General features: G+C 42.7%; 1 long non-coding RNA gene across 2 annotated transcripts; it reads right to left on the bottom strand.

The window, feature by feature from the left end:
• Window positions 1-6,022: 6,022 nt before the first annotated feature.
• LOC149309488 (uncharacterized) lies at window positions 6,023-11,051 on the bottom strand. 2 transcript variants are annotated; one of them, XR_016281838.1, is made up of 5 exons: window positions 10,789-11,051; window positions 9,082-9,316; window positions 8,279-8,590; window positions 6,559-6,697; window positions 6,023-6,403 (listed from the first exon to the last, which is right to left on the bottom strand). It is a non-coding gene; the product is annotated as an uncharacterized LOC149309488 (long non-coding RNA). The 2 variants fall into 2 exon arrangements; XR_016281837.1 differs by having other exon boundaries at window positions 6,023-6,697.
• Window positions 11,052-11,524: the final 473 nt, after the last annotated feature.

Here is an 11,524-nt window from a genome sequence, read left to right as displayed (position 1 = left end):
AACCCACATTAGCAGCAGCTGCTGGGGTGGTCGTGCCTTTGGAGTCCTGTGGGGCAGAAACCCCACAGGACCCTGAAGGCTGGGGCAGAGGAGATGGGAGCCCCCAGAGTCCCATGGGGAAGGAGGAACCTTCAGAGCCCCATGGGGCAGAAGACTCACAGGACTCTGAAGGGTGGTGTGGGAAAAGCCTTCAGAGCCCCACAGAGCAGAAGCCCCATGGGACTCCGAAGGGTGTGGGGGCAGGTAGTGCCTGAGGAGGAGTATGGGGTAGGAGGAGGTAGGAAGTAAGGGAGGGAAGGAAATGGCTACCGGGGTCTGTTTTGCAAGGGTGCCGGGGCTTGGAGCAAGTCTGCACAACATGCAACCTTGACTACAGCCACCAACGTCCTCCAAATCCTTGTGGCTTGCCAGGAATATTTTGGTGGGTCACGGCCCATGGGCCATAAGTTGTGCAGACCAGCTTTAAATAAACAAAATAATAGTTCCTCTCAGCAGAACAAGTGGACGTCTCCTAACAAAAGGCAGGTGGGGGGTAGGGAAAGGGTGGAGGGGAAGTGTTTGTAAATTAGGTGACATTCACAATGACATCATCCTCCAGGACCTCCTAGTGACTCTTGGGAGATCATGTAGGATGTGTGTTGCTGTGTGTCCAGCTACATGCCTCTCTGCCATTGCCCCTCTGCCACTTTCCACCAGCCAAGAAATAGCTATGTTAAGGAGGATGCATCACCTACAAGCTTCCCTTTAGGAAGGTTTGTCGAGGTCAGGGAGCAGAGGTGCTATATTTCTGCCAGACAGAACATTATGCTAAGTCTTCCTGATTGAGGATCTGTTTAGTATTAAAAACAACAGGAGCCTTCACCTTCACCCAGCAACCCTGTTCTGTTGGAAGAAGGAAATCACAAACCAATAAGTAGTACAAATAGTCCTCCATATACTTCATTGCAAACCATTTAAGGCTTTAAACATCACTACCAATACTTTCAGTTAGATCCAGAAGCAAATTGACAACCAGTTCACTGTTACAAAGTAGGCATTATATGCTAGGTGAGGCATTACAAGAGTTCTCTGGCTGAAAATTTTGAATACCTGTATTTTCCGGCGTATAAGATGACCCCCAACTTTTCCAGTTAAAATATAGAGTTTGGGATATACTCGCCGTATAAGACTACCCCTCTTCCAACGCACACTAAATAAAAAAAAAATCAGATTTGATTTCAATATGGTAATTTTAATTCAAATGCTTATGACATGCAGGTACTTAGCAGGAAAACATGTTGTATACAAAGCCTGCTTGTACTGGTCAGCTCTCCCTGCCTGCCCAGCCCTCCCTGTCTCCAAGACTATCAGAGAGGTAGTGCAAACACGGCTCTATTTCCATACCCCAGGCGTCCCGGACGCCTGCAGCTTGCTCCGCCCTTCACTTACACTTTCATACGGTCACCGCATATGGCGGGAATGCGGCTGCAGCCGTTTTTGAGCTCCCTCCCACCATATGCGGTGACTGCAGATTTTCCAGCTTGGCTCGGAAGTTTCAGCACCTGCTGTATAAGACGACAACTGGTGTATAAGACAACCCTCAACTTTTGAAACGATTTTCCTGGGTAAAAAAGAAGTCTTACATGCCAGAAAATACAGTACTTCTCTCTTAATTGCAGATTCCAATATTCCATAGGATGTTGCCATGGTAGTTTAAGTGTACTTGTGGTATCATAATTGTTTGAAAGGATAAACCATTAAAAAAAGAAGCAGATGAATTCTGCATTAGTTGAAGTTTCCAAACTGACAGTACAAAAGTCTGGTCGGGATAACTTTGACAAGATCCACTTTTGTAAACTAAAGATTTAATGAACTACAGCTTATTAGATTGTACAAAGAGTTATTCTCATCTGGTAGATTTATGTATGTATTAAATGGATATGAAAAAGGGGGAGGAGTATTGTAAACCCTGGAGTCAATAGAAGATTAAAAGTTCCATTTTGAGACTATTTCATTAAGTGGCAAAGCTAGGCATTCTGGTCATAAGGAAAAATGCAACGGTTAATACATTATTTGTCCAACTCAATGTGTTGAGTTATGTTATGTGCTTTCTCAGAGGTTATATAATTCTTCATAAAGCATACACAACATCCTCTCTCATACTTTTGATGGTGGATGGGAAGCTAATAAATGACTGCACAATAGGTGCACTCAAGGCTTTGGCATCCACAGCACAATTGTTTTCACAATTGTGAGACCCAGCACAACTAAACTGAAACATATTTCTGCTTTGTTAAAAATGTGCAGAACCTTGGCCTTTGAATGAAAGAATTATCTACAAAGAAATGAATGTTGAGTATCAGAACTCAAAAGTGCTAACTGGTTATTTGATCTTCATTTCAGCAGTATAGTGAAGAAAAGCATTTGGAGTCAGGGAACATTTTGTTTTTGCTCGTATTAAATAATAGGTAGCCTGAAATCCTTGCTTGGCACTGTATATCATCCAGACATATACTAGCAGAGACAGATCTACCTCTGTCCATCATTGCCCTAGAAGCTGGTGCCTCCTGAACAACTTTCCTGTGGTTTAGCACTTGGCCCTCTAAGTATTTTTTTCTGCCAGCATTCAACAATCTGGTCAATACACTGCTAGGCCATTAACTTCACTGGCTTAACTTGGAAGGCCAATTAGAACAAAACCTCCACATCTAGATAGATCACTTGGTTGATTATGATTTCCAGCAGGATATTAGCAGTGATCTAAACTCCTCCACAATATGATGTTCAGCAAATTCATAGCTTGTCTCTATTTTGTGGCTTTTTCAAATCCTTTCTTCTCAACCAAAGATAGTCCATTCAGAATTATCTTAACACAAAGGCTTTCAAACTATGTTCCAGAGAACACGTTCTTTCAAAGCTTACTTTCTGCAATGGGAAGAGATAATGAATACAGATGAGTTACATAATTTCAAAGTAGGTGATGAAGATACTGAAGTAGTTAAATAATTTTCATACTTTGGCTCAGTCATTAATCAAAATGGATCCTGTAGTCATGAAATCAGGAGACTTGGAATTGGAAAAGCAGCTCTGAAGGAACTAGATAAGATCATCAAGTGTAGAGATATTTCATTTAATACCAAAGTCAGAATCATCTAAGTCATTGTATTTCTGATTTCTGTGTATGGCTATGAAACCTAGGACCTTATCGCACACACAAATGTAAACGTTCTAGGGACTGGAGAAGGACTCTCGTGTGCGCGCGCAACCGCCCAAAAACGGATTTTATCGCACACGCAGATGTCCTCCAAGAGGCCCCGTTCCGTCCCCCAGCACGCATCCGTTTGCATCCAGTCCTGACGGGTGCCATTTTTTGCCGACGGAAGGTAATCCGTCAGGCAAAAATCACGCCTAAAGAAAGCAAGCAGGAAGAACATCAATTTATTTGAAATGTGATGTTGGGGGAGAGTTCTATGAAAACCATGCACTGCCAAAAAGACAATGAAGGCCTAATTCCCACTTACCTTATAGACTGGTTCCGGTTCCGAATTCTTCATTCGTTTCCGGTCCCGGCATGCTTCTCTCTATGTTTGTGCTGGGTTCTATTGCAGCAGAGGAGGTCGCAGAGAAGGAGAGTCACACAGAATCCAGGGATATTGGGAAGGAGGTTGCACGGGAAGGAGGCCGAGGAGACAGACTGACAGCAGGTACGGAGGGGTACACTTTTAGAGGCCAGTAGGCTGGGGCCATTGCAGCCCCCCACCCCCCCCCCCCCCCCCCCCCGCTTGTACTGTGACCAGAAACTGATAGGCAGCCAGTGGAGTGACTTAAATATTGGTGTTATATGGTCACTCCTTGCTGTTCCTGTAACCAACCTGGCTGCCATATTCTGTACCAACTGGAGTTTCCGGACTAGGCACAAGGGTAGCCCCATGTAGAGCGCATTGCAAAAATCAAGTCTTGAGGTTACCAGTGCATGTACTACAGATTTGAGGTCACCCTGTTCCAGGAAAGGGCGCAGCTGGCGTATCAGCCGAAGCTGATAGCAGGCGCTCTTGACCGTCGCATTCACCTGATTCCTCATCCGAAGCGATGGGTCAAGAAGCACCCCCAGACTGTGAACACAGTCCTTTGAGGGGAGTGTGAGCCCCTCTAGGACTGGAGGTTGCAGCCCAATCCCTGGTTTGGGGGCCCCTACCGTAAGTACCTCCGTTTTGTCTGGATTCAACTTGAGCTTGTTTTCCCTCATCCAATCCATTACTGCCTGAAGACACTGGTTGAAGGGAGAGATGCCATCTGTTGTTGTCGCTGATGACCGGGACATGGAGAAATATATTTGGGTGTCATCAGCATATTGATAACACCCGGCCCCATATCCACGGATGATTTCTCCCAGCAGCTTCATATAGAAGTTAAATAGCATCGGGGACAGGATGGCGCCTTGAGGGACACCACAATTAAGCTCTGTTTTTGAAGAGTGACTGTCCTTGAGCATCACCCTCTGGAACCTGCCTGAGAGGAAGGAGCGGAACCACTAAAACGCAGTGCCTCCAATTCCTAACTCTCTCAGGCTTTCCAGAAGGATATCGTGATCTACTGTATCAAATGCCACTGAGAGGTCCAGCAACACCCACAGGGTCATGCTCCCTCTGTCGATGGCTAGACGAAATGGGCAAAAACATGTCCCTCCTTTCCAAATCGCTTCAGCGATTAGAATTAAGTGGAAACCATGGTGGTTTAAACTGAATAATTTCAAATCACAATCCGGTTTAAACCATAGTGGGAACAAGGCCTAAATGGCTTCAAGAACAAACCAAGCTTGAATGGGAAAATGGCATTGGTGGCAGTTTTTTGGTGCTTCCCCTCAAAGGAGTGACAAAAGGAATTGGGCTTTGAAGGATCTGAATAAGGCATATGCATATGTTTTTCAGTTTTTCTGGGTTAAAATCAGGCAAAGTTATCAAATTAAAATTAAAGGTTGTAATTAAAGCTAATCACCATTTCCTTTGCTTTGCCTTTTCATCTTTTTTGACATGGATGTGGCATAGATGTGGCATTTTCTTAGCCACATCCATGCCTAGTCACTTCCCCACACATCTCACAGCTACCATTGGCTGTAGTTCCTTCCACATTCATCCAGCCTTTAGGGTGAACACAAACAGTTATGCGTAAACAAATTTTGTAAGTTCTTTGGCATTGCTTTTCTTTGTTTCATCCTTTGTTACATAGCCCTAGGTTTTACCCTCAACTTATATATGGGTCATATCAAAATCTATAATTTTAGCCCCAAAACTTGCCCTTGACATATACATGAGGTTGATTTATACTCAAGTGTATTCAGTATTCAGTGTCAAGTCATTTTCTTTGCCTGTCACTAGAATGTTGAAATGATCTGTACTTCTAGTTCGTGTTGGACAGTAATATTAGTACATTTAATATTAAGTAATCATAACAAATGCTGTCAAACTTTCTGTGTCCCATTGTGTCTGACTGCCTAGTGGCATTCATCCTAGTGGGACAGTGAATCCATGTTGGTTTTCATGTTGGCTATCCAAAGCATTGAATTTATTGGGGAGAAGAGAGTTCAGTAACATGTTTTTAGTGGATTTAATGCTACTCTGACTCAGAAGCCACCACTCACCCAGACAAACTTGTAAATTAAATGGCATCTCCATTGAACTCAATGGTTTATTGGACTTCAGGTTTAGGCTCTGAGCTTGGCCACAAAGACATTGCAGCCAATTGCTTTGACCACAGGGATCATGAATTGAAATTATTGCTCCAGGCTTGGACCACAGGAGCAAACTTTCCTAGGGGTATGGGGAACCAGCAAAATGAAATTTTTGATCTTCTTCAAGCAAAATTCTACTGTTAGGATAAATTGCTGTCCTTGCAGCAGAATATGGGAGAGTAAAAAGTGCTCGGGAAGTACAAGGTACAGATATTCTGTGCACCAGCAGCCCCCAGAAAAAAGCAACACAACGCAGACATAATTATCAAGGTCAAAGCTGATGGGACACTCTCACCTTTTATTATCTTACTCCATTTTTCTGCCTTCACTTTTTCAAGCCTGTTCTATGCAGTGGCAGTTAAAAACAAAATAGATTGCTAATCAGATTGCAAAGCTAGAGTTCAGTTTTCCCAGGCAGGTCCCCACATTAAGCTTACAGTTTTGCATCATCACTGCATCAGTACTGCCCGGACTTCCTTTACTTTGAAGGTGAATTCTCAGTGGGGAGAAATAATTAACTGTCTTTACAAAACAGCAAAATGCAAACATGCTGCCCAAACCTAAAACACCACGGTTGTCTGGCTTCTCCTTCACCTTGTCAATTTCTTTGAGGTCACGGTCAGATTTGATGAGCTCCTAGTTCCTGTTGTCATGCTTGTCCGTTCAAAGCTACAAATGTGGGTCATCCTCCAGGCCCTGTTCAACATCAAAAAGGGCTGATTTGACTTGGCAAGTCAGACAAATCCAGTCCATTTGACCAAAGAGGAGAAAGATGAGGTGGTGCCCCTTTCCCATATTGTTGCTTTTCCCCTAAGGCCAAGAACCTATTGGATAAAGTCTCCCAGACTCACATGGCTCTCTCCTCTGGGCCTGAAGGAATGGTCTGGCGAAGGATCGCCATCTCTTCTTCATTTAGCCTGATGTCTTTCTCATTCACCTTGACGCCAGACAACTTGTTGTAGGGACCTTTCTTCTTTCCCGGTCCTTTGTCTGGAAAACAGTTTTTTTTAAAAAGTCTAAGAACAGCCTAACAAATAAATACAATTATACCTCAGCAACTGAAACTCTTGATATGGGATATATCAGGTAGAACTCTCTTCATTGCAAGAGAGTCAAAAAATCCCACCCTGGACACTTGGATGTTGCACCTCTGCTTTCCAAATATACCAGAAGTATCCCAAAAGCTCCTTCTGATTTCTTTTAAAACTCTTTGGGAGAACTAAAGACACAATGATCAGCTGACCTTCCATGCTCTCCTTTAACATTTCATGCCCAAAAGGTAAAAAGAAAACTTTACAATATTTCTCACTGCGGTGGTTTTCTACTATTTATTCTTACTTTCAGACATTTCTAAAACTTTTTTTTTATTCTTCTTAGCTGTTGTGCTCTGACTTTTTTTTCATGTCATTTCATCTGGCATGTTTCAATCATATTGGGTTTTCCTCCCTCCTTTTGAAAATTACCTAGAATTCTGCTTTTATTTCATTTATTTATTGGTGTGTGTGTGTGTGTGTGTGAAGGGGAATAGAAGTAAAGTTTACCATCACAACTGTAGGTTCAAAAACAGCAGCAGTTCCAAACAAAACCAGATTCCCAGCATCTCCAAAAAACCCAAAGGCATTTGCTGCTCCAAGGGAACTCCAAACTTCATATAGTTTTAATAAACCTGCGGGATTAAAACAAAAGGTGGCAAGAGCTATCAGAGATTTCCACCAAATCCATGCCTATTTGTTTAAATGGGTCAAAGGGACTTTTCATATAATACAGTGACAGTTATGCAGGAAAAATGTGATGGCAACTTCTTATGGAAACTTGGTACTGGCAGTTTAACGAAGACCATTAAGAACCCCCAGCCACAAAACTCTAAAGTCTCTCTAACTGCCAATCCCAAGATTCCAAAGAGTGTCGCCATCTCAGATCCTGCAGTTTTCCAATTTATATCCGTAACTACTCCAGGGCTATAGTAGTTGTTGCTGTTGTTTTGTACCTTCAAGACATTTCCAACTTATGGCGATCCAATGGAATACCTATCACAAAGCTTTCCTGGCAAGCTTCTTTAGAGGGGCTTTGCCATTGCCATCATTTGAGGCTAAGAGAGTGTCACTTGCCCAAGGTCACCCAGTGGGTTTCATGGCTGAAGTGGGAATTCAACTTTGGTCTCCAGAGTCATAGTTCAACATTCAAACACTACACCACATTGACTGTAGGGCTAGGACAGAATGAAGCCATGGCTATTCAGGATAGATGGACCCATCAGTTGACTCATGATCCATCTACCTCTCTTCTAAGACAGGTGGGGCAAACTGTGGCTCTGAAGAGGTTGTTGGACTACCACTCCCAGTGATATTGCAATGGCTGTGTTACATCTGCCAGTAATGCACAGTGGGGGAACCTGTGACTCTGGTAGGATTTAATCACATCACACTCTGCTTTGAGCCTTTTTGTTAGCATATATTTTTAATTACATGGATGAGTTAAGGATACATTGGATCCTGATAGAGATGCTGGAATAGGGGAGAAATAAAGAAAGAAACCAACCGCTGTCATGGGTCCTTTGGACTTAGTACCAACCTCCTGATTTCGGCATTTGTGAATCCTTCCACTGGGTACTTCTAGATGCTCTGGGACTTCCATTGGAACTTTGGAATCTTAAAATAATTCAAGTATCTGGTCTTGCTCTCAGAGCCAGATGATTTCTCTAGCTTGCTCTTCATTTCGAGGTCTGGCAGAATCTTTGGATGGAAAAATACACATTCCTTCTGGGTCTGAAGGAATGGTCTGGTGAAGGATCGCCATCTCTTCTTCATTTAGCCTGATGTCTTTGTCATTCACCTTGACGCCAGACAACTTGTTGTAGGGACCTTTCTTCTTTCCCGGTCCTTTCTGTGGAGAACAGTTTTTTTAAAAAAAGTCTAAAAACAGCCTAACAAATAAATACATTTATACCTCAGCAACTGAAACTCTTGATATAGGATATATCAGGTAAAACTCTCTTCATGCATTTAAACCTTTAACAATTTCCCTAGTGGTCAAGTTGTTGGCAGTTAGTTATTTGGTTTGGTTTTTGCAATCCCAGTCTTCTTGGAATATGCTGTCATCTGCTGCTTTGGGGCAAATCATGGCCCCAGGCAGCCCTCCTGTGCTCAATGCAGCATTGCATCCTAATAAAAATGGAAGATGCCCTTCCCCAGAGGTTTCTGGGGAACACAATTTGCCATTTTTCTTTCCTACCAAAATTTCAAGGTGGCCAGAAGAGTGTTTGCAGTTTGCAGTCCTCCATGGTCTACAGAGGAGAATCCCCAGGCATTGCCCATCCCTGGTTTAGCAGAGATGGTGTAAACTGTGAAAACTAATCCACCAGATCCTTTATTTACCTTCTCCTGGGTTGTCGTTCAGCTGGTGTTCATATTCCTTCTTGTCCTATATACTGTAGACATGTTCTGAAGAAACTCAACCAAATGTTTCCTCTAGCTCAGCATCTTGGGCAATGGACTTGAGACTGGAGATGGGAAAGGAAACGACCAGGATGCTAAATGTCCTCGGATGGGGCACTGAGGAGTCCTACCAACTGCCGCTTCTCCATGCAGGCTTATTTGCCTCTAAAAATTCCTAGGTAAACAACAATCATTGCAAGAGAGTCAAAAAATCCCACCCTGGATGCTTCCATGTTGCGCCTCTGGTTTCCAAATATACCAAAGTATCACAAAGGCTCCTTCTGATTTCTTTTAAAACTCTTTAGGAGAACTAAAGACACAATGATCAGCTGACCTTCCATGCTCTCCTTTAACATTTCATGCCCAAAAGGTAAAAAGAAACTTTACGATATTTCTCACTGCAGTGGTTTTCTACTATTTATTCTTACTTTCAGACATTTCTAAAAATATATATTATTATTTTTAGCTGTTGTGCTCTGACTTTTTTTCATGTCATTTCATCTGGTATGTTTCAATCATATTGGGTTTTCCTCCCTCCTTTTGAAAATTACCTAGAGTTCTGCTTTCATTTCATTTATTTATTGGTGTGTGTGTGTGTGTGTGTGTGTGTGAAGGCGAATAGAAATAAAGTTTACCATCTCAACAATAGGTTCAAAAACAGCAGCAGTTCCAAACAAAACCAGATTCCCAGCATCTCCAAAAAACCCAAAGGCATTTGCTGCTCCAAGGGAACTCCAAACTTCATATAGTTTTAATAAACCTGCGGGATTAAAACAAAAGGTGGCAAGAGCTATCAGAGATTTCCACCAAATCCATGCCTATTTGTTTAAATGGGTCAAAGGGACTTTTCATATAATACAGTGACAGTTATGCAGGAAAAATGTGATGGCAACTTCCTATAGAAACCTGGGACTGGCAGTTTAACGAAGACCATTAAGAACCCTCAGCCACAAAACTCTAAAGTCTCTCTAACTGCCAATCCCAAGATTCCAAGAGTGTCACCATCTCAGATCCTGCAGTTTTCCAATTTATATCCATAACTACTCCAGAGCTATAGTAGTTGTTGCTGTTGTTTTGTGTCTTCAAGACGTTTCCAACATATGGCGATCCAATGGAATACCTATCATGAGGCTTTCCTGGCAAGCTTCTTTAGAGGGGCTTTGCCATTGCCATCATTTGAGGCTGAGAGAGTGTCACTTGCCCAAGGTCACCCAGTGGGTTTCATGGCTGAAGTGGGAATTCAACTTTGGCCTCTAGAGTCATAGTCCAACATTCAAACACTACACCACTTTGGCTGTAGGGCTAGGACAGAATGAAACCATGGCTATTCAGGATAGATGGACCCATCAGTTGACTCATGATCCATCTACCTCTCTTCTAAGACAGGTGGGGCAAACTGTGGCTCTGAAGAGGTTGTTGGACTACCACTCCCAGTGATATTGCAATGGCTGTGTTACATCTGCCAGGATTGCACAATGGTAGGATTTTAGCACATCACACTCTGCTTTGAGCCTTTTTGTTAGCATATATTTTTAATTACATGGATGAGTTAAGGATACGTTGGATCCTGATAGAGATGCTGGAATAGGGGAGAAATAAAGAAAGAAACCAACATAGTTGTCATGGTCCCTTGGATTTAGTACCAACCTTCTGATTTCGGCATTTGAAGTACCCATTCGACTGGGTACTTCTGGATGCTCTGGAACCTCCATTGGAACTTTGGACTCTTAAAATAATTCAAAAACCAGATGATTTCTCCAGCTTGCTCTTCATTTTGAGGTCTGGCAGGATCTTTGGATGGGAAAATACACATTCCTTGTGAGTCTGAAGGAATGGTCTGGTGAAAGATCGCCATCTCTTCTTCATTTAGCCTGATGTCTTTGTCATTCACCTTGATGCCAGACAACTTGTTGTAGGGACCTTTCTTCTTTCCCGGTCCTTTCTCTGGAGAACAATTTTTTTTAAAAAAAGTCTAAGAACAGCCTAACAAATAAATACAATTATACCTCAGCAAGTGAAACTCTTGATATAGGATATATCAGGTAAAACTCTCTTCATGCATGTAAACTTTTAACAATTTCCCTAGTGGTCAAGTTTATGGCAGTTATTTATTTGGTTTGGTTTTTGCAATCCCTCTCTTCTTGGAATATGCTGTCATCTGCTGCTTTGGGGCAAATCATGGCACCAGGCAGCCCTCCTGTGTTCAATGCAGTGTTTTAGTTTTTGGCCTAAGTCTCCATTTATGGCCATCTCAGCAGCTCTTTTCATTCTTTTTAAGTACAGCATGCTTGCACCACATGCAGGTTTGCCATATGCAGACTTGAGGCCCTGCAGCCAGCGAGCCCTAATATAGTGAATGGAGTGTGCACCTGTGGCGCACGCT

The sequence above is a fragment of the Sceloporus occidentalis genome, unplaced genomic scaffold (genome assembly GCF_023333645.1).
Source record: "Sceloporus occidentalis isolate IW3139 unplaced genomic scaffold, rSceOcc1.0.p SCAF_7, whole genome shotgun sequence".
Classification (NCBI taxonomy): domain Eukaryota; kingdom Metazoa; phylum Chordata; class Lepidosauria; order Squamata; family Phrynosomatidae; genus Sceloporus; species Sceloporus occidentalis.
This window is presented reverse-complemented; position numbering and strand designations above follow the sequence as displayed.